A 23,272-nucleotide genomic window follows, 5' to 3' on the forward strand; every position below is an offset into this window, starting at 1 on the left:
TTGAGTGAGTCATTTTATTTTTTGGCTTAGCAATATTTTACCTTCTATTTCTTTGAGAGTACTCAAACATGGAAACGGGAGCAGGATGCACTATTAAATGGGTAAAGTGCCAGAGAGAGCAATATGAGGAATAAATTGGAATCCAAATCTCATACACAAATTATTATTAACACTAATTTCCGCATATTACAAAGCAGCTTCTTTGCATGTATGACATTGCCTTTTGCACCCAAACATGACTTTAATTAAGATCTAACTTATTCATGACTATAATTCAGATCTAACTGCTACTCTAGTCAAATGAGTGTAATTAGTCCCAGAGGGTAGATCTAAGAGAACTAGGGTTTCCTTTTTACTCTACATTTAGACAAGCACAATAGATGTTGTAAGATCCATCTGGAAACCTGGAAATGTAAAGAGTTTTACAGAGCTGGTAGGTAAACTCTAAACAAAAATGTTGTTAAAAAGGATTTTCATAAAGACTCATTTAGTTTAATTTATTCTTGCAGACTACACAATAGAAGTGAAACAATAGAGGTGATTAACCAAAGTAAAGCTGATAAACTTTTTGTAATGATTTCCTTGTTTATTAGGAAATAGAACCACAGAAGTTTGTTTAGCCCATCCACACATAATTTTAAAAGGGATTAATGAGGTGGGTATTCATTTTTACTCCTCTCCTGAAGAGAATATAAATCAAAGAACCTCCTGCATAAGTTGTCACTGGCATAACCAAGTCAGAAGTGCTAACAAATACTTTATAATCAAGCATTCAATTATCCCAGTGTCCCCACTCACAGCACACTCCATCCAGAAGGCAAAACAATGAACACAATACAGTCAAGATGATTTGTTCTTTCTTCTAGTGTGTCTTCAAACCCCTACAGCTGCTTTGCTTTTCATCAACTCCTCCTTCCCACACACTTTCCAGCACTTTTGTCCGTTGTCCACAAGGCACAAACCTTGCCTTTCCCTGCCAAATCAGTCCTCACCCAGTTCCCCTGTCCTGAAAGAAGGCTGATAGACATTGGTTTTGCAGCAAGGACCACCTAATTTCCCATCTGTCCCAATGTCAAATCAGCTTCTAAAACAAGGAATTACTGCTCAGGCCCAGCTTAATTTTTTATGTGTTCTGCCGTGACGCTGTGCTTGGTGACCCAGTGGTTCAGAGGAATTAGACTGGCATTGTTGTACCCTACACCTGCCCTCTGGTCTGATCACTGATCATGTCTGAACTGCAAGGAGAAGTGTGAGCTTCCACACACTGAACGCTGGGGACTGGTACTCTTCTGACTTTCACAGCTGGCTTTTAATCTAAAAAAGCTGTAGCTGTAGCTGGGACTCCATGATGCGTGTGAGATCTCCAAGCTGTGTTTGAGAAAAACCAGACTCCAGAGACCTTCTGGTGGAAAATACCATCACATGACAATCCTGGTTCAGCCAGAGGACCAAGAGCTGAGGCTCTGAATATTTTGCTGTTGTCACCAGAGTTAAAGTAGCAGTTCAGGTGCTACGCGTGCAGTCAGCCAACTTTTGTCTTCAGAGTGAGGTAGCTTTGGCCATCACTCTGTAGGTAATTGCAAATATTTTTCTTCTTACACTCATTACAGATTAAACTTCCCATTTCCCAAGAATAAATCCATACACTCAGTTCCCAAAGCTCCGTGACAGATAAGAACTGCTTTTTAGAAACAAGCACATGTTCTTAATATTCATTTAAGGTAAATAGGGCTCAGTATATGCCTAGTTTCAACCATATGGTAATTGCATCCTTAAACCAAGATTTTTCTTAGTATCTGTAAGTGGAACTTGTTTTAAAATGATTCCCAGAGTGAAGAAAAAGGAAAAAAATACAGTCAGTTTCACAAGGGAAGAGGACAGTTAAACTCACAGTGTTAGGATGGCAGCTAATGCATGAGTCTTGTAAGGACACAGCCAACTGGTGTGGTGCCTTTATGACAAAAGTGACAGAGGCTCTTTTAAAATTGTATTTAAGAATAAATGCGCACACACAAAAAATAAAAATTCTTGGTAGCCAATATTTTTGTAGTGAACTCACTTAACCAGGTGATAAAAATCATGGTTTGATTCTGCTCTTAACATGTTTTTCCAACTGTGTATTTCCATCATTTTCACTAATTTTCACCTTGGTGTGCAAAAAGACAAACTCTCACAAGTAACCACTTCTTTAATTGTTTGCAAGAAAGCTTCTTAAGAATGTTCATTCAGTTACGAACACAAGACAGTTACTTTTTATCTCAGTCCCAACACAAAGAACATTCAAAGTTTAAAAAGGAAATGGAAGGTTTGTTTAATTTCCAGAGGCATTTCTGAATTTTTACATGCAACACAACCCTACCAAGAGAAGACAATGTCACTTTAGGAGGAGTTAACTGACTTGTCCTTGCTAAATTGGTTTTGACTCAATCAGGTCTTAAGCTGATGTACTGCTTCAAATTACACAAGTATTTTTATCTATTGAACAAAACATGTATGAGTTTCTTCACAGTAATGGACCCTGCACAGTGCTAAAGAAAAGCTATATCTGAGCCAGGACTAAGAGGCTGAGAGATCAGAAATGCAATTTACTTTGCCTTGCAGCAGGTTCAAGGCAAAGCTGTACTCCATGCATCCTTTACCTGGTGTGGTACAACACATCTGTGTGCATAGCAGTAGCAGTGTTCTGCTGGATAAGCAAGCCTGAACAGCTTGTGCTGCATAATGAAAGACAATGGAGAGTCAGCTCAGAGAGGAAATAAAAACCTATTAGGTTGTCTATTTCATCCCCTTACCACTATAAGACTTCACTCTATAATAATTTCATAGCATTTATTCTATTCTAGTTTAAAGTGCCTGGGGTGAAGAAGTTTCCCCTGAGATATTCACAGCTTGATAGATCTCAGTATGTGGAAGCATTTCCTAATACGCTACACTCATGTTTCCCTTTGAAATTTCATCCCATTACTCCTGGGCACCCACCCTGAATCAATATTTCTTTTCTTTCCATTACTTGTCACCTTCGAGTTTCAGCAACACACCCCTTTTGCTCCCATTTAACAATCCTGTAATATGCAGCAGATGTAATCTCTTCTAAGACCATAAATCAACTCCTCAGCACCCTGGTTACTTGTGCCTTCCCCTCACAATGTTTCATACCTTCAGCTGAGGACAGGGCAAGAGGGGCTCTGCAGAGCCTTGGCTTTATGCCCCTGAGCCCTGATTCACAACCACAGCCAGCCTTGGCTGGGCTCAGGGTGCTCCACCTTGCAAATGTGTTCTGCTCCTCTGCATAACGTGTAGTGCAAGGGTACAAATCCATGTGTAAATCCTTGATTGCAGTTTCCTCTCTAAAATGGATATATCGGCCACGTAGCAATTTAAGCAGTCAAGGAACAGTGCAATTAGGAATGAAATCCACTTTTTCTCTCCATGCGTTTTGCTCAAAGGCTGGCAGGTGGCAGTGCATCCTTAGGAATTAGCCATGGAAACATGGCCACTGCAATTGTCATTTATCATTTTTTTGCGTGGGAGGGTGATCTCTTATTCTTTTCTCCTTCCTCTTTCATTTCACATTTCTTCTTTTTTCATATTTATTTTCCTTCCTTACCTCAAATAATTTTTCTCCCCATCCCTGCATGGAAAAAGATTTAATACAATGTGTTTCACATCCTCTCTGTACATGTTCAGGTACGACGACATTTTTATTTATTCCTAAAGGTCCTCTATTCTCATGGACATTCAAAAAAGTTGACCTGCAAGGTCAGTAAGAGAGACACTGAAATGAATCAAGCTGTTTTGGGCAAAAGCTGGAAGGAAAAGAAAATCTGAAATAACAATCTTGCTGATGCAAAGGATATCAGCGAGCTAGCTCAGTCTGCCATGGAGAAATGCAGTGCTGATCTTTGATAAAAGATCACAAACTTATCTAGTTTCTTCAGGAAGCCCAGATGAGACTGAAAACACTGCAAAGGAAGAGAAAAAACAACACTGATACCACTTGTGTCTTGTCTTACCTCAGGCAGAGAGGCCCTCTGTGTTCCAGGTAACAGTAAACAACATCTTTGGGAGAACAGTGGAATAACCCAGCAGTGTCTCCCGAATCAGAGACCACTCCCATGCACTACAGGCTCTGTTCCTGGGTCCCAGTGCTGGGTGGTGGCATGAGGAAAATCTCGTCAGACTGTCACCTGAAATCCACTGTATGGACAGGGCTATAGAGGAGGGGAACTCCTGCTGCTCTCAGTCCAGCCCAGGGGGGCTGTGGGAAAGCAGAGACTGAGCAGCTTCAGACACTGCCCCCAACTTAGACGACTCGAGTGAGTTCCAAGGAGCTCCTTATTCAGGGTTAATTCACCTTGCTCCTCATCTTCCCGCTCCTGGATTTAGTGTATGAAGCCACTGCTCCAGCGCTGGGCTGGCCACTGGAAAGACAAGAGCAAAAGGATGTGAGGCAGCACTTTTGGGATGGGGACAGCGCAAGGGTGGCTTTCTGGCAATGGAGGAAGCCAGTAGGATCATGCCCAAACAGGAAGATTCGGGAAGCAAGCGAGGCATAAACAAGAGAAAAGGTATACAACTACATGGCAAAAGCAGACATATGTCAGAAGGAAAGGTGAGACCAGAAAGTCCTGAGAAAGATATCAGCCCCCCTCCTCTGAATGCCAGACCCATGGGCAGACAAGTTAGCACTGCCTGAAAGTGCAGCATAGTGGGGAGGAGGAAGGCAGGACACTCATGATTCCATCCTGCAGGTAGTCTCTTCCCATCTCTCATCTGCACAGCCTTTTGCTGAAAGAGAGATTCACAGGAATGACTCCTGGCCCCAACACCACAGAAGCAAAACACCTTGTTTCTCAGGAATGCTACCACCACCGGCCCTATCACCTGCCTTTCCAGACACAGCTGTTACCTCCCCATACTTGGGGCAGGAGTGGAGAGTGGCTAGCTTCAGGAGCACAGACAACCCCTACTGACCCCCTCATCACAGTCCAAATCCTCCCAAAGCTGCTGAGATCCCACCAGCACTGCAGTCCTCTTCTCCCTTTGCTCCAACATAAGCAAACTGTTGTCACACCATGTCAGTCTGTGACCAAACCCCCCAGTCCTCAGGGAGCCCCATGGCTCCCCATGCTGCCCCGCAGCCCTCACAGCTCTCCTCTCACCCCAGACCCCAAAGGAGCACTGCCAGCTGCACTGCTCCTCGCCCACCGCTGCCAAGCTGAGCTCTGCCCAGCCTGCCAAAATGCCTTCAGCCTCCTCCAGCCACAAAAATTACTCTGGCAATTCATTTTTATTTTTATGTTTATTAGCTAATTGCTGTTGCCTCTTGGTTATGGCTGTGGAAGACCTTTACCCTTCTGCTACTCAATCTTTGCACTGTGATGCAGGCCCACATTTCAGTGCTTTAAGTTATGGGCCATTATCTTATTCCCTGGTTCCTCGTTATGGTACTGATCCAAAATCAACGGAGGCTTTCCTATGGCTTCAGCGCTTTCTGGATCAGGCTGGCAGCCCCAGCACAGCAGCATCTGGCACGTTGATGGCTGGTTTGCGCGAGCTCTTATCCAAAGAGAGCTCAGAAGAAAATGGCCAATAACATTTGGAGGCAAGGGCAGAGTGTTATGGAAGAGATTGGCAGTGGGCATTTAAAAAGCACCATGAGGCGGAAAGCAACAGCTCCCTGAAGTGGTTCAGAAGTCCCTCACAAGGAGATGCATGGCTAAAAATATGCCCAGCTTGGCTGAATGAGCAGGCAGGTGATAGACCAGGTGAGAACAGAAGGAGAAATGCAATGAAATTTCAGACCAAGCATCAACAAAAAGTCCCCAGACAGACCTCTGCTTAGCTTCTGGAACACCCTCCAACAGAAAATAATGCCAAGACATCAATTGGTATATTTAAATGTAGCTTTGACAAAGGACCAATAAATACTCTATTGAGAACAATTCCACAGTGACAAAGCTATGGATGCTTTTGCGGAGGCTTTTTTCAGCATTAGGGTATGTGATTTTTAGGATACTAACTAGAAAAATGACAATCCTTCCCTCCTTTGAGATAAAAACCAAAGGAGCCATGCCAAATTACTGTACCGTATATGCAAATGCCTGAATGCAAATTATGTTGTTATCCTTGTGTATACTCCCAAGGAGCCATAGCATCTTTTAAGCCCTTTCTTCTCCATGTACAGTGGATGTAGCCATCCGTGACAAATTTGTGTTTTCTTTTCTGAGAAATAATATACTGTATTCCTCAGTGGCAGAGAAGTGAATGGAGCTGCCATGTACAAAATTTAAATGTTTACACCCAGAGGGCAATTAAGTCAGTTTTATATGATAATGTTATAAATGAAATGCTAATAAGTACTGTAAATGGCCATGTAATCACATCCCATCATTTGCCAATTATTAACAGGGTGTGGGGGTGGGGGGGAGGGAAGAGCTGAAAGCCAGCACTAGAGCTGAGGATGACATACTACTTTAAATGAGAAAATGCAGGTACTGTGTAATGCACAGCCCTAACAGAGGCATTTTTATAACAGAAATTCAAATTTCTAAGCAATGTCTGACTTCTCCTTGTATTATCATGTCAGTAGTAGTAATAAATTTCTCTGACACAGGCATTTTGTTACAAGTATTGCCAAGGGATTTACAGAGATGAAAACTGGAATTTCAAAGGACCTGGAGTGCACACCTACTTCAGGAGCTGCAGAATGCCCAGGGGGGCTTTGCCTGGGCTCCAAGGCTGCAGTATAACACTGTGCTCTGGAAACTTTAGATGCTTTCTTGTGCAATTGTGTCCCAGTGAGAAGTCCTTAAACAGAAGTTAGTTGCTATACCCTTCTGCCAAAATGGTTCTGGACAATCCCCCTTTCTACCACTTTGAGGGGCAATTTTAGCCAGGTCTCAACAGAGTGAGCAGGAATTTACTTTCAGTAAGGGCTCAGAGCCTTAAGTCTGAGGAGATGCCAGTAAAACTTTCCTGAATGTCATAGATTAAAGCAACTTAGACTGTGAACTACTGGGCACATAAAATATTTTTAAAGAAACTGGACTCTGGACCCGCAAGGTCCATCTCATGGAAGAGAACTTGCAACACATATCAAACTGCTGGGAACTACTGTTGATCCCGTTACACACGTGACTAAACAGAAAAAGCCCACAAAGACCTCTTCCCAAAGCAAGCCTTCTCCCAAAGACTCATGTGGTCCCCAGAATCACTTCTGCTTACATGAGTGAGATGCCACAAAAGCTGCTCTTCAGTTTGATGACTGAAGGTCAGAATTTCATCTGTTCTGGAACATTTTCCTGCACAGTCTCCCTGGGAGACAACAGGGAGGGAAATTGCTGGGTTACTGAAAGGAGAAAAATATAATCAAGATTCACCTAACTAACAATTAAATGAATATATCTCACAATAGCTATTACAGCATGAGGTCTTAAGTAGAGCAGAAAGCTCCTTGTCTCAGTCCTAGGGCTCTCCTGTGTGAAGGTACCATTTCCCAGAGCCAGTGCAAAAAAACCAGCAGAATGCAGAGGGAAACCCTTTCACATTGACACAAGCTTTTTTGGTTCCACAAAAGCAGCACACACCCATTTTGCATCACAAATGCAGCTTGAGATGCCCAAGTGCCTTTTTGTTAAAGCAGCAAAATTATTGCATTTACATGATAAGGGAACTGTGTCAGGTGCTTTAAGGCTGTAATGCCTTCTTCCAGCCATGAAAAGCCACAACAGATGTCAGAAGGTATAAAATTCAAAAATAATACCTCTGACATTCATTCTTTCATTCTTTGAGCCCTTCGAGATCATATTTCCAAAATCCTCACTACCACTAAACAAAGCCTGAGAATCTCACCTAACCATGCAGCTCCAGAAAATGATACTTTTTTACAGAAAAAAAGAATCAATGGATATACACCAACACAGAGCAGGTAAGACTGTCCACAGGTAAAGACTAGGCATGAACAGTGAGACTTATGTTCAGAGCTGCACCATTGGACAGCAAGTGAAATATGAATTACAGCACTATCCAAAGAACTATACCAATTTTATAGACTTTCAGTGTTTCACCAAATAAAAGGCCTTCAGACACTCAAGAGAGTTTTGTATCTGAGAACCCAGGACAGGATGACAAACTCACAATACTACCACATTATATTTCTTAGTCTGGACTTAACTGTGGTACTTCTGCCTGGGCTTTGCAAGTCAGACCCTGAATTTTCTGTATCCTCTTCCTTAATGGGTATTGATCATGAGCACTGGCCAGAAGACTGCAATAAACACGCATAATAAACAAATATAACTACTGCGTAGGAGAAAATTACTTGACATTGATGGTAATTAGTGGGCAATTTTCATGCTTATATTTGGTTTTAACCAAGACCATGAAACATTTTTTTGTTCCTATTGTGACAGATGAAGCATGACAGAGAGCAAGTCATGAGCTCCACCTCCAACTCGGTGTAAGTAGAGACGAGATTTCTACAATTCACTGTGCAGAGCATGTTGTTATATTTTATACAACTCAGCAGCTTTGGAGAGTAAGGTAACAAAGATTCTAAAAAAACACAGAAACTACAAAGAGCAAAGAAGAGTAAGTCTGCCTGCCCGAACGACATCTAGTAGGAAATCAGTACACACAAAACCTCACCTATTTTTTAGCAGTGATGTAATCAATTCTGCAGCACTTGTTGTCTGGATGAGTAAGAAAAGACTGAGCAGCCCCCCAGCAACATCACTTGAGGTCAGGTTGGTTTTGAACATCACCACCCCTATGAGTAGGGTAAAGTCAGGGGGAAGGTATAAAGCTGGCATTTGCTTTTTGCCTGCACGTGTGCAGGATGCCTGGCCACTGTGCTGGCTCTGCTCAGAGTCTTCATCACACTGACAGGCAGTGCTTTGGGCATGCATTTGATCCTTGGATTTTGCCTTTGAATGCATAAAGAAAAATACTTCTCCTTGCTGAACTCTATACATTCCCTTCCCTACCAGTAATCTACATGAACTCAAATCTATGAGTACCAGCAGAAGGACTACATTGGGGTTTTGTTTTTCCTTCCAGTTCTGCTCAGTCTGCTTTTCTCACCATAGAGAGTAAAATAAAAATTTTAAAATGCGATGCTCAGACAAGCATTTAAAAGAGCAGCACCATATTCATTATCCTCCTCTTCATGACCAAGACAGGCAGCAGGACCCATCCATACACTGAACATTCTCTCCACTGGCACACTTTGGTCACCTTTATGACCCAAACTCTGGCCATACTTGTAATAAGGAGCACCATCCTCCACACACAGCCCAGGCTTCTTTAGGTGAGTGCTCCTGGCTGGAGAGGAGCAGTGTTTTTTGGAAGGCACCATCTAAATATTTTCCCTCAGGGCAGCAACCAGAAAAGAGCAAGACTGCTGAGCAGAGGAACACCGGGCCACACCCATACACCTCACCACAGCCTGGAGAAATGTCCTGACAGCCAGGAGCTGATGGATTCCACTGGAGGTCTGCTTGCAGTGGGCACAGTGGGGAAAGGTACAGGACAAGGAACTGCAGTGTTTGATCCAGTGTTTAAAGCACTCAGAAGGTGAAATCCATGAACTAGAAATGAGAAAGAGCAACGCCAAAACTTCCCCTGCAGAATGTTCGCTCACTTCACGCTCAGGAACAGCTTTTTAAATCCTTTCTCCCATTGGAAAAAGAACTCCACACAGAGGAATTAAAATAAACCTCTAGCATTTCTCTAACAGTGTTGAAGACCCATGTTAGCCTAGGTGATCGTGAAGGTCTCTTCCAACCTTGATGATTCTGTGATTACTCTGCCAACATGTGAGTTTGCTTGCTACTTGAAACTTTCTTATTTCCTGTGTGCAACACTAGTAAAGTTACAGAAGGAAACAAATCCCAAGGAGTTCACAGAAACCATGCATATTAGGGTAAAAAAAGAAATAACAAACCACATGAAACAGGGAAGCCAAAAATCCAGCAGGGATATCAAACAACTGATTTGCTTAAGCAAGAAGAGACAAATAAGAGGAAATTTCAAACAGGTGAAAGCGATGATGAACATGGGTTCGTAGAGTTGGGAAGCATGGCTTAACACCTCTCATGAAGACGGGAAAAGTAAAAATTTTATAAGATTTGTATGCAAGGCATTTGCGTCTAAACACAATTCACAAGTTAAACATGACTTGCAAGATGAGAGAACCCCCCTTTCACTGGTTTCCCTGTCTTTCACAGCCTGGTAGGCATCAAACCCAGTTCAGGGCCCAAAGGCAAGCACCCACTCCTGGGCTACTGCCAGAAAGGATCCTGAATGCTGATTTCAGTGAAATGGCTTAAACTGACAGTGCAGGGATGAGACAAGGATCTGGCTCCACAATCATGGGAGAGGTTTCTGGAGCATCAGCTGCAAGGAAAAGAAATAAAAGTAACAACATTTACTCACAAAATGATATAAGTATGTCTCAATAGGCCCAAGGAACAGAACTGTTGCATAGATAAATGCTATTCCTACATATCGCCATTTCTTTCCAAAATGCACTTTTTTAATGGAAAAATGTGAAATAGTAAGATGTGCATAATATGCATAAAATGCACAACAGATTCATATTTTCCGTGGTTGAAAAGCCATTCAAAACTACCCTAATTTCTCCTGAAAACATTTCTAGAATAACTAAAAAATATCCCATGCAATCAGAATACATCTACATCCTTGTAATGCAATCTGCTCTAGGTATAAGTGTCAGAAGGAATTATAAGGTGAGCAATTATAACTGAGCTCCACATAGCCAGTGGCATAAGTACAAAAAGTATGCAAGACTGCAGGGGTTTGGAGTGAAGGGAGAAATATATTGTTTTTATTAAAACACATTAGGATCTCATTTGTCTAATTCCCAGTTTAATGATGCAGCCTCTTGGCAGAAAAATAGCTTTGCCATTAGTTAACTTGATTGTGTTGAGGGGGGACTTTTTTTGTAAACAGAAAAGCTTTAACATCAAATTGATTTTTTTCTCTATTCAAATGAACAAGCACAAAGAGAAAGATCTTTTTTGAGGATGTGTTTTTATTGGGGAGAGACATTTTTGTCCATTCTCTTTTGGGGGAAGGATTTTGTGGAATGGATCATCACTAATCTAAGTTACTTCTAATTGTAGCAGCCTATTTTCACAAAATTATTCCTGAGTGAAATGTAATTTCAATGGAAATGCCTCATTTATTCCTATTGATTTGAAAAACAGCCAGAAGATCATTGTCCTGAACCTTTTGCAGATTTGTTACTTTACACAGCAGTAAGTTATTGATGTAAACAGCCTCAATATTAACCAACTAAAAAGTTAACTCTAGGATGATTTATTAAGCATTATTTGACGAAAAAAAAAGAAAATAATTCGGGAGAATCAAGGTATTATATACTTATCTCTTCCTTTTTAAATTTCTCTATAAAACATTTACTACATTATTTTTCTGTTTTGTTACGTTTAAGAGGAGCAAGTGCTAGAACCCAGTTTTCATTTAAAAATCAAGAAACTGATTTGAAACTATCAATAGAGTTTTATAGATTCCTCTTTAATCTGGATTTGAAGAAGCAGAGAAGGCATGATTACAAGAGAAATAAAGGAAGAAAATTAGGGAGTGGGGAGAAAGGTGTGAGGATGGGGGGAAATGCAGAGAGCAGTGAAAGCAGCTAAGGATCTTTTCCAAATCAGAGGCAGGAGGTAAGCAAGCAGTGTGAGCAAAACCCGCATGCCAAGCCACAGAGACACACACTGCCACCACCCCTGCACCCTGTTCCAAGGAGGAGTTAACTTGCTGTGACTTTACAGCATTTCTCATATTTTGAAATATCAGTCAGGGCTCACTTTCTGCGCCATTTAACTCATTACAAACTCAGTTTTGCAAACTCACTCATTGGAAAACCTTTATATTTTCACATGTTTAGTTAGATACAAAGGGGCAGAGATGAGATTAAAATTCCCACAAAGCAAATGTTTTTGCAAGATACAGCTGTTTAGAGGCATGACCCATTGTGGAGCTTCTTATCAAACTGTTACAAGAAGTAGGTCACTGTAGCTTCAGCTATTCAAATGTCACTCTTCCAAGAATCAGTCACTGCTGGATCTTGGCTAATAAAAGGCAAATCTCCAGCAAAGGAAAAATAAAAACCAGAGAGTGGCAATTTCCTAGAACATCAATAGCAACTCATGAAATGGTACTGACTTTGCGGTATCTGCTGACAGAAATTGTTGTAAGAAGTCAAAGGAGTGTAACTGGCACGACATCTGTCTTCACATTACACTTCTGAGTTTCTCATACATCATTTAACGTTGACAGAGTTTTGTTGGCTTGAGTAACCTATCCCTAAGAGGTTTTTTCCTTTTCACTATACAATACTTTCTATGTTTATTCCTAGGCATAGATTGCTATCATGCTGAGGCTTTTTGTTCTGCTTTACTTCACCCCCCCACCACCTCACAAATAAAAACCACTTCTGTCTTCTCGAGTGTGGAGAGGGAGGTTGCTCCCTGCTTTGTGGAGAACATCAGATGATATTAACAGGTCTTTGCACACTGTTTCCCTCCTGCCATTCTCAAACAGGACAACAAGAACATGATAAAAATGTGAAACACAATAGGCTCGTGTGTGTCATCCACTGCCTCTCTAGCTAGGGCAGACTAACATCAGAAACCAAACCAAACCAGAGACCCAAAGTCTCCGAGGCTCTCTGCTCATGTTCTGAGGTTTAGCAGTTACTCACTCTGTGTAGTGCAGTAATGGGTCCCAAGAATTTCTTTGCTACAACCATACCTGATACAGGGTATTCAACTTTCAACTTTCTGTGACTTGATGCTGTCTGTCAGGGCAGTAACACTTTTCTGATACTTCCCAGTGCTCTGCTTTAAGTTTCTGCTCGCTCTGGAGGTGCTCTACAACACACTACAGACTTGCAGGTTAAAGAGACCAAAGGCAATCTAGTTGACCTGAAATCAATAAATATGAGAGGAGATAACAAGGAATGCTCTTCTTTCCTTTTCATGTTATCATTGCTTTGCAATGAACTATCTCCCCTGTATCCTCTACAGCTGAGAGATCTCAGGTGCTTAGTAAATAATATGAAAAAGTAGGTCAGTGGCAAGCAAGACTGCTTAAACCTGTTCTATAAACAGTTAACTGAACTTTTTAATGGATACAGAAGTGCTGCCTTTTTAAAATGCAAGAACTTTCTTTAACTCTTTTGATACCTTCACACACCCTGAGCTCCAAGAAAATAAACCAGAAAAAAAGCAAAGGCAAAAGGTATTTACAGGAATTCAGTTTGAAACAGAATGGTCAAAAAGTTCCTGATCCACTAGGCTTCCAGCAGTTTTGGTTTTAACCTATGACCCAGCAGCAAGATTGAAAGAACACCACGCTAATGGTGGTGCTGCATGCCACTTAGGCTCAGGTAAGATGTCTTACCTGAAAATCCATGGCCAGGCCTGAGTTCCAGAAGAGGGATGCTAGGAAGAGCCAGCTGCTACACTGTGGGATAAACACAGGTCTTTACCTTGGTGAACAGGGTTGTTATGAAGTCTGAAATCACAGCCTTTAAATCCATCCATGCAGATGAGCGTGCAGAGCACTTGGGCCCCACTGCCCTGGGGCATCCTCAGTACCACACAAACCTTCACTGTGGTATTCCACTCATGTACTGCCCCTACCTGCCTGCAAGCAGAAGAGAGCCAAACCCCAAGGATTCTGACTAGGAGGTCACTGAACAAAAAGTGGGTTTTTTTTTCCTTTTCTTGTCACTTACTGGTATTTGACAATTATTTGCAACAACTCCAGCTCCAGTACAAGGTTCCCTGTCCCCACCTTGAAAGCAGCTTACTCCAGGGCTGATTCTGGAAGGACAGGTCTTAACATGAAGACTATCTTGCTACAGACACATAAGGATTTTTATTCAAAACAGTGTTGTACTCTTCAAAACTGCAAACTGCTCCTTGTCTCTTTTTGTGCAAAACCAGCACACACTTCTACAGAGAACAGAAGTGTTTCATATAAGAGAACACCTATTTTCATTTTCAGCTGGCTTTTTAATTGCTCAGTCAATGCTCCTGAAAACCCAGCTTATTCCTTCTTGCTGCCAAGGAGTTTATCACACATGCAAAGGGCATCTGTATGGCCTTTGTCCATGGAAGAAGCAAATAACGGCACCAGATAATAAGAAAAAACAATCTCCTCATATTGCAGTACAATGTAGAGCACTATAAAAGCAAAACTTGATATTACTCCTCAGCACAAAGTCATTTTCTCAGAGCTCATATGGGTGATGTGAAATAGCCTTTACAGTACTGTAATGATTGACAGACCTGATAAAAAATATCAAGATAGATTATATGAGCTGCAGGGCTCTGATTTCTGCCACCATTCCTGGGATGACCCAGCAGCAGCAGGAAATGGGTATTGAGCTGTCATCAGAAGCCACAGGACAGAAGCTTCCTATCTTTCAAAAGAGGGCAAGAGATAAGGTCACAAATTTTAGTTCATTATATACAGATACATAAATTCCTGGTGAATACCATATATTTGTATTTTCAAATGTTGATCTTTATAATCACTATATGCCTTCTCTTTACTGGTAAATATCAAGTGTGACAACTGCAAAAGAAGTATTCTTCCCACCTCTACTCCAAGAAACCTTTTGGTATAGCTGGTGCTATCAGCAGCACTTCTCTGGGCACTTGCTGATCTTACATGGACATCACAGACACCACAGAATTAAGTGTGCTAACCTGAATGATTCCCATTGACTCCTCAGAAAATTTGCCAACATTACCATAAACTGAGAGCAGCTGCTCATCAGAACCTCATGCTGCCTTGACTGACTTGGAAATGAGCTAGTTCAGAAACAAAACCTGATCATATCTCTGCATCTGTCACACTATTTGCTAACTTACCAGTGTGACTCCTTAATCCTTTGTCAGTAAAATAACTTCAAAGCATTGCTGTCTGGAGCTATATTTATCTAACTGATGTGTCCATACAGGCAAGGTGCTGCAATACGTCCCTAAAACAACTCTGGTCTGGATTCAAGGAAATGAATGAGGCTCTACACATTTCCAGTTTTCACCTGCAAAACTTCTTTTCATTCTTGCTTCTTCATCTTAATTGTGCCTCCTTCCCACTTTTCCATCATTATCCAACCCACAGTGGAAAACATTGGGATATGCTGTGACAAAGATGCTACAACATACGTAGGTGTTGTTCCAGCAGAGCAGGAGATGGGCACTCTGCACTCCAAAAAGCCAGCAGTTGTCCTCCCAGTGCTCCAGGAGGGAGTTACACCCTAAGCTGGGCATGGATTTGTGTTTTACTTATCTTTTGGTATTTATCTTCTGGTAGCTGCCCCACATCAGCTGTCTTACCCAGCCCTAAGAGCAGATTAAGGTTTCCCAAGTACCACAACATAGTTCAACAACCATAACTTTGTACCTCAGCTTTCTCCCATCACTTGCTCAAGACAGATGCTACAGCATCAATGAATAATCCTTTAGCTGAGGACTGTACAGACTTGTCTCAACACAGTGGGACTTGGAACATTACTAGATGCCAGATTCCATTGGAATGGGAGGAAATGAACTAGTCCCAGCTAACTTCTTCCCATTCTTCTTGTTTGGATATCAACCAAACCTGCACAATACCATCATGTATTGTGCTTCTTGCCACCTCAAAATCACAGCTGCCAACTGGATTTAGTTTCATTCACCACCACTTTCTGGGCCTTGACATCCAGCCAGTTTTTTACTTGATAAAGAGCATTCCCATCCAACCCACAAACAGCCAGTTCCTCCATAAGAGCTTTGTGGGAGACAGTGTCAAATGTCTTACTGAAGTTTAGACAGACAACACCCACAGCTTTTCCCTCATCAGCAGGTCATTTTGTCATAGGAGATCAGGTTGGTCAAACAGAACACATGATGTCAGGAGGTCTGTTGTATCTCACAGGAATATCTATCAATTTCCTCAGTTTTACAGTGGCATAGCTCTTCAGATGACTAAATTAATAAAATGGTAACAAATAATTTGTTTTATAAGCTCTCCTCACGACCTTCACAGTTCATGTGTTCTTTATACATTACTACACCATGTTTATATTTCACTGGAAGAAAACCTGTCCAGCCAAGTCACCCAGTTACAGTTAAAAGCAGGTAAAGAATTCTCTATAGCCTAGAAAGACAGAGGAGATATTTCATGCAAGATAGAAGGATACACAGATTTTTCCTTTTTTCAAATAAAAGCCTTCCCAAAAGCTACTTTGCTAGTCCTGACTTTCATTGCTATACCTCAGCAAATACTTGATCAAGAGTATCTTGCAAAAATCAACCGAGAAAAAAATTCAGATTGTTGTTTATTATTTTCCTCTTTAGATACCTTTTCTACTGTCCCTAGTAGCTTTAAAAAGAACAGAGAAACAGAAGCAATATAATTATTAGAGAGACCAGTATATTACAGCAGAAGTCAGAGGGTGAAGGACTATTGCAACAGTGCTGAGGAGGGTATTGAATGATGGCTATCAAGAAAGGAAAGTTTTCAGCGAGCTTCTGAGATAGGAAAACAAAATTTCAAAGAAAAGGAAACCATGTACAGATGGAAAAAAAAAACAATTAGGAAAAGGAAGCATGCAGCTTACATCACAAAATTTACATCTCTGTAAAATACACCCATGTCACAGAATCACAGACTGGGTAAGGTCGGAAGAGACCACAGTGGATCATCTGGTCCAACCTCCCTGCTCAAGCAGAGTCATACCAGAGCACATGGCACAAGATTGTGTCCACATGGGTCTGGAATGTTTCCAGTGAGGAAGACTCCACAACCTCTCTGGTCAGTCTGTTCCAATGCTCAGTCACTGCACAGTAAAGAAATTCCTCCTCATGTTCAGGTGGAACTTCTGTGCTTCAGTTTCTGCCCATTGCCTCTGGTCCCATTTCTTGGCATCACCAAGAAGAACCTGGTGATGCCAAGACACCCTTCCTTCAGATACTTGCTCGTACTGACAGGATCCCCTCTCAGCAAACTCTTCTCAAGGCTGGACAGGCCCAGCTGCCTCAGATTTTCCTCATAAGAGAGATGCTCCAGTCCATTATTCATTTTCATTGCCCTCCACTGGACCTGCTCCAGGAGCTTCACATATCCATTGTCCTGAGGAGCCCAGAACTGGACACAGCATTCCAGATGTGACTCACTAGGGCTGACTAAAGGGGCAGCATCACATCCCTCAACCTGCTGGCAATGCTCCTTTTAGTGTACTCAACTCAGTGTTTCTTTCAGCAGTTCAAAAGGGAACTGTTTGTGAGGCAACTGTGAGAGGCCAGACTGTTTTTACCAGATGGAACCAGATACAGATATCATTAGCTATTCTATTGTATATTCACAGCCTGGTAATCATTACAGAGGTATTCCTCACAGAGGGAAGCTCTTTCCAGATGGCAAAACAGCAGCAGAATTCAGCTTCTCTACCTGCAGGCAGCCAACAACAAATGATCTCCATACTTACCTTAAACACACTTGGAAGCAGAGTTATCCCAGTCAATCATAGAAACAGAAACAAGAAGCAGGATATAGGTCTCTCTCCAGCCTTCTTCCATGGCAAAACATGTAAAATAATGAGAATGGCAAGTAGCCTCTGTATCATCAGAGCAAACCTGTATGAATTGTAAGGACAAAGAGCTGAGGAAGAACTTAAGAGGGATGCCCTCTGAGAACACAGGTGTCTTGCTGCTTTATTTTGTTAACTCTAGAAGGCCCTCATGATGTATGCAAATTCATGTAAATTAGAATGTATCAGTGAAATTTTTTGCACAAATCCAGTCCAAAATGGAATAGACCAAAAATGCTACTGAAGCAGATAGATTTCAATTTATTTTTTAATTATGAGGCAAGTGAAAAAATATTAGTAAAATGTGTCACTGTGGCTTGACACATTTTTCTTCCCCTTAAGGCTATTAGATCTTCTTTCCAGTATGACAACAGCAGCAGACCATGCTCAATATATTGAGCATCAAAATTTATTTCCTTAAGACTTACCCAGAGGAGCAGTAAGTTTGACATTTACCAAAACAAGAACTCATTTTCTAGACTGTTAGCCACTGTATGCTTTCATTACTATAACCAGAGGTCTCCTGTGCCCTATCCCAAGTAAATGGCAATTGAAAAGGCAACAGTCACTTCAGAAGAGTTTGGCTTAACCAGCTGAAGGAGGGACAGTAACACTAACACAAAGAACCAGAAACACAATAAGGATAATACTTACGTGGCTCCCACACAGTCACAGCTTAGGGCTGAGCTAGGCTGGGAGAACAAAAGCAGAATTGCAGTCAAGGCAGGCTGGGGCCAGGCATGAGAGAAGGCAGGCACCCACCCAGTCAGGGAGCAGAAGAAATAATGGTCTTGGCAGAGCAAAGCCCCAAAAAACCCTAAAGCAGCAGGCAGGGTCAGAAATACACACAGTGGTGGAAAACTGCACCAGGAATGATGCCAAGGATTAAGGCTTTGGTTTGAGTACATTGGAGGTCGGAAGAAAGGTTAAGAATTAAGGTACAGCTTAATTGAAGCCTGACTTCAATTTAAACTGTCATTCCAGCCATACCCAGCAAGAGACTGACCCAGAAGCACTGTCCAACTGGGCAAACCAGAATCAACCAGTTTCACCGTACAGCCATTGTCTTTTGGACCACTTCCCTGCCTTATTCACTGGAAACTTAACTTCTTTGGTAAAGAAGATTGGGCTCCACTCAGCAGCAAACTCCTTTCCAAACATTGCTTGAAACTGCCCTGATTCACTATTCACCTTGTACCTAGGAGGCAAAGCAACATTCCAAGGAAAATAAGAACCTTTCCAAGAAAACACAGCATGTCTGAGCGTAGTTCCTTAGTGCTTTACTTTGTACCATTAGCTTTCTGTCAGGATTGGATTCCTGATGTAATTTCCTGATTAAAAATAAGCAATATAACAACCTCTGCTGTGTAGCATTGTCATTGTTCCTATCACACAAGATCAGCAGAACATGAACCTTGAACTGACAGCCACAATCTCTTTCAGCTGGACAAATGGAGGAATTATTTAATTCAGTGGGTAGTAGTCGCTGTCTGCCTGGATACCAGCAACAAATAGAGTACTGTGGAAATCTGCTTGAAATTGTCCTTTTTAATACCTTTATCAATGATCTGGGGAAGGTGACAGACCACACTATAGTTAAATTTTCAAATTCCACAAATTAGGATCACCACCCAATACTCTTGGGAGCGGGGCTGCCATTTAGGAGAACCTCACCACACTGGAGGAATGGGCTGGCAGGGATGTTATGAAATTCAACAAGTACAGCTGCAAGGTCCTCTGTCTGTTTGGGAGTAAGCCCTGCAGTGATACAGGCTGGGGACTGGCAGGTTGGGAGCAGCCCTGGTGAAGAGCAGTGGAGGATCTTGGTGGGCAGAAGACTGCACAGGAGCCAGCAGTGGATCCTGGCAGCAAGGCAGGCCAGCAGTGCCCGGGGCTGTATGAGCAGGAACACGGCCAGGAGATTGAGGGAAGTCATTTCCACCCACTACTCACCACTTTTTGCACAAACTAGGTAACCTATGTCATTTTCTAATCACTGGAAGGAAAACATTAGTAAACTGGAAGAAGTCTGGTGGAGGGCCAACAAGATAGCAGCTAGAACACCTGCTGAAGGCATGAAGAACATAATAGGCTTAAAGAATTTGAAGATTTGAAAAATGCTAAGAAAATACAAAGCACAATCATATGCTATTGGTAATTTCCACTGTGAGGATTAAAATTAGGGGTAGCAACTGAAACAGGACCCTACTCAAAGCATGTCTAAGTTTCACATTAGTAGTGAAGGCACAAGCCACATTGCCGTTTCAGGCCTGACAGACCAGAAACACTTCTATTAAATGAAATTAATTTAATAGTAGCTCCAAGGAAGGGGTTCCTATCTGAGCACTGTACCTGTGCAATGTTCTGCAAGCAATGATAAAAAAGGTGACAGAATTGAGAGCACCCAAGTGCCACTGAAGCAAAACACATATTGCTGCTGTAGAAGTGATCTGTACAAGAAAAAAGTAGATGAGTGCTTAAGGTTTCAATCTGAACAGATATGATATTGATGTAAGCTCGATATCAAAGCAGATTTCCCCAGGATGACTCAGTCCTTCCTAGTTCATACCACAGAGCCTACATTATGCATTAACTGCCCTGGAGTGTACCTGGCAATATCATAGATGTTTGCTTGCTTCATAGACACCATAAACATTAAAAATTCCTGCCAAATAACACATGGAATAAAGTTTTTTCTCTTTCTTGTGGCCTGAGATCTTGGCAGCCCATTCTGCAGAGGCTGCTGCCCTTGTACCTGAGGCCACAGTCCTGACACCTCCCCATCTCCATGCCCTGCCTTCATTTGTGAAAACAAATACAATTATCCAGAAAGGGACTTATTTGATGATTTCTCACTAATTCACACGTTTCTGTTTCTGCATTTAATTGGCGTTCCCAGCAGAGCAAGTCTGTGTGGAGTTCACGTGCAGCAGAACAAGCTGCTCAGCAGCCTGCAGGAGCAGCAGCACAAACAAGCAGTACAGCACTGCCACAGCTCTGCTCCCACTTTGCCAAGTTCCAGTGCACGTGCAGAGCTCTCCCAGAGTCAGACCTGCAGCCTGGAAAGCACCAGGACATGGTGAGGAAGCTGACTGGGAGCACCTGTCCTGGCCACCCATCTCATGGTTCTGCCCATACTAATTGCAGTGCTGTGATGACAATATGCAACCCAGTGCTCAGTGTTTTGGGGTGAGGGAGGGAAGCCCCAGGGCATCGTTCCACCACATGGCATTGACTCAGCTGTGCAGCCCCCAACATCCAGAAGCAGGGTTTGACGCTGAAGTGAAATGGTGCCCAGTCTACTTACCTCCTGACATGTCACTGGCTCCAGAATGGGTGCAAGCCTGTGCAGAATATACACCCACTATGCGTGCATGCTCCTCTGAGTCATCCACTACAGACCCTACGCTGAATTTTTGCCCTAATAGTCATTTGCAATTAGCATTTACATTAACAGGATCATTATTTTATCTATTAGAACCTGGAGAGGGGAAAACACAAATCAGGAATATCTGCTGTATAAAGTAGCTTGTGATTGTACTGACTGGTCCAGTTCACGAATTCCTCCTCATAAAGTAAAAACAAAAGAATTTTAAAAATCAGTTAAAAAACCACACTAAAATGAGGCCTGTCCCTCAAAACAGCCACTGGGCAGAGACATATTACTACCTGATAAAAGTAATAAAATTGTCTGAATAGAGCTTGATTCAAGCTCAGCTGGAATCAAGAGACAAGGGATTACAACACTGAGGAGAAAACAGTCACAAGAGCAGATTCTTCTTTGTCCACTTAGAAGAGTGTCTGTAATGGATATCATTCAGCTTCTCCTTCTTGATGAGAAATATAGCAGACTGCTGGCAGGAACACTGGGTCTCTCTTGATTTAATCTTCAGTCCAGAAAAAGGGGTCGAAAACATGCTGAGGCAAAGCTATTTTTGTTTTTTGTTTTATTTATGCAAAAGAAGCAAGTTCAATAAACACACTTCAGAGACATAGAGTCTATACACAAGCAGTTCAGGATGTAAACAGCATTTATGCGTATTCAGGTGAGAATAATGAATGTCTATAACCACCACCATCTTATGAGTTCCAAAAAGTGAAGATTTCCCCTGCAAAATGGTATTCTTTGGTTGCAAAAACAGGACTGCATCCTGCTTTAGCACAAAGTAGTTTTCATGCTACACCCTGAAGTCCAAAAGCAGAGGTTAAAAGTGCAATAGCAGCATTTGAAATCTGGCTGGCCAGCATGTTCCTCCGTTTGCCAAACATGATGAATTTGCTTTCTTCACAAAGTAAATCACTTAAACAACTTTTCCACTGTATATTTTCAATTCTCTGATCTCAAGGGTGTGCTTCCTAATTACACAAACATTGTCTTTTAAATACCAGGAAAGAGTTAGTTAACTAGTAACATAAAAATTAATAAAACATTTCAAAAAAGACATTATGGTGAAGAGCCATGACAGTACTGCAACCACAGGTCCAGTCTGTGCAGAGCTATTCTCTGATGTCTCTTCCACGTCCATCCTACCTGCTCCTTCCTGAAAAGCATGGTGGAAGGTCCTAGTAACATGGAAATAAAACCTGGGAGTAACCTGAGGAAGAACCAATTTGCAACACTTGGAACATTTCCTAGATACCAACACCACTCCTACTTATGTCTCCTCCAGATGAAGAGGTGAGTAGTTCAGCCAGAGCAAGTCTGCTTCTTCTGGCACCTTTGTGGAGCCTAAGAGATATCAAGAGTAAGAAATACTGTCTGCTTAATGAAGTAGGAAATATGATTTACTTCCAGGTTTCTCAGCCAAGACCTGTTTCTCAAACATCAACTGAATTTATCCCAGGCACTGGTATACACAGCTCCAGCTGGATATGCCATTTATCTCTTCCAAGGGGAAAGCCTTGGAAGTTTTCACCCTTCTATAGGTTTATTAAATTCTACTGGATTTAGAACTGAGCTTAAAATTTCAGTTTCTTTTCAGTCTGCTCCACAATCTGGGTCACAGACCTGAGAATATTTCAGTACACTGTGCTTACCTGCAGAAACCTGACCTCTGTGCAAAAAGAACATTAAAACACACATAACAGGAACCTCTAAAAGAAGTGCTTGCCTTATCAGAGCCACTATTCTCTTAGCAATTCTGTTTCATTTAACACCTGCAAAACTCCCATTTTGTATCAGGCCAGAGATCCTTCACACAAGGTACAAAGTGTCATCTTAGTTTCAGTAATTCATTTAAAACTCATATTTTCATTCCATTCCCCATTCCCTCTCACCTGACATCCTGCCTTTCAAAATGTAGGGTGTAACCTTTGTGCACATCTACTCAACTTCTGCCTAACTTGTGACTTGAAACTTGTGAGGTCACAAATCATGGATTCCATGTGTTCCTTAATACCTGATATATTTCTTTCAAACAAACCAGGATGAGGATGTTTTTATGAATTCAGTCAGTCTTCACCTTCCTAGAAATATTCTGCCAGCCTGGCTCAAATTTTAAGCTCCCCTACAACTCATAAATCATTCCCATGTCAGATCTGTAAATGGATAAGCCTTGATTTAGGCATCATTTTCTACCTGTGGCTCTCCATGTTTCTTCACCAAGGAGGAACATGTATTTATCTCTTTTAATTGGTGAT

Source organism: Passer domesticus, chromosome 2 (genome assembly GCF_036417665.1).
Source record: "Passer domesticus isolate bPasDom1 chromosome 2, bPasDom1.hap1, whole genome shotgun sequence".
Taxonomy (NCBI): domain Eukaryota; kingdom Metazoa; phylum Chordata; class Aves; order Passeriformes; family Passeridae; genus Passer; species Passer domesticus.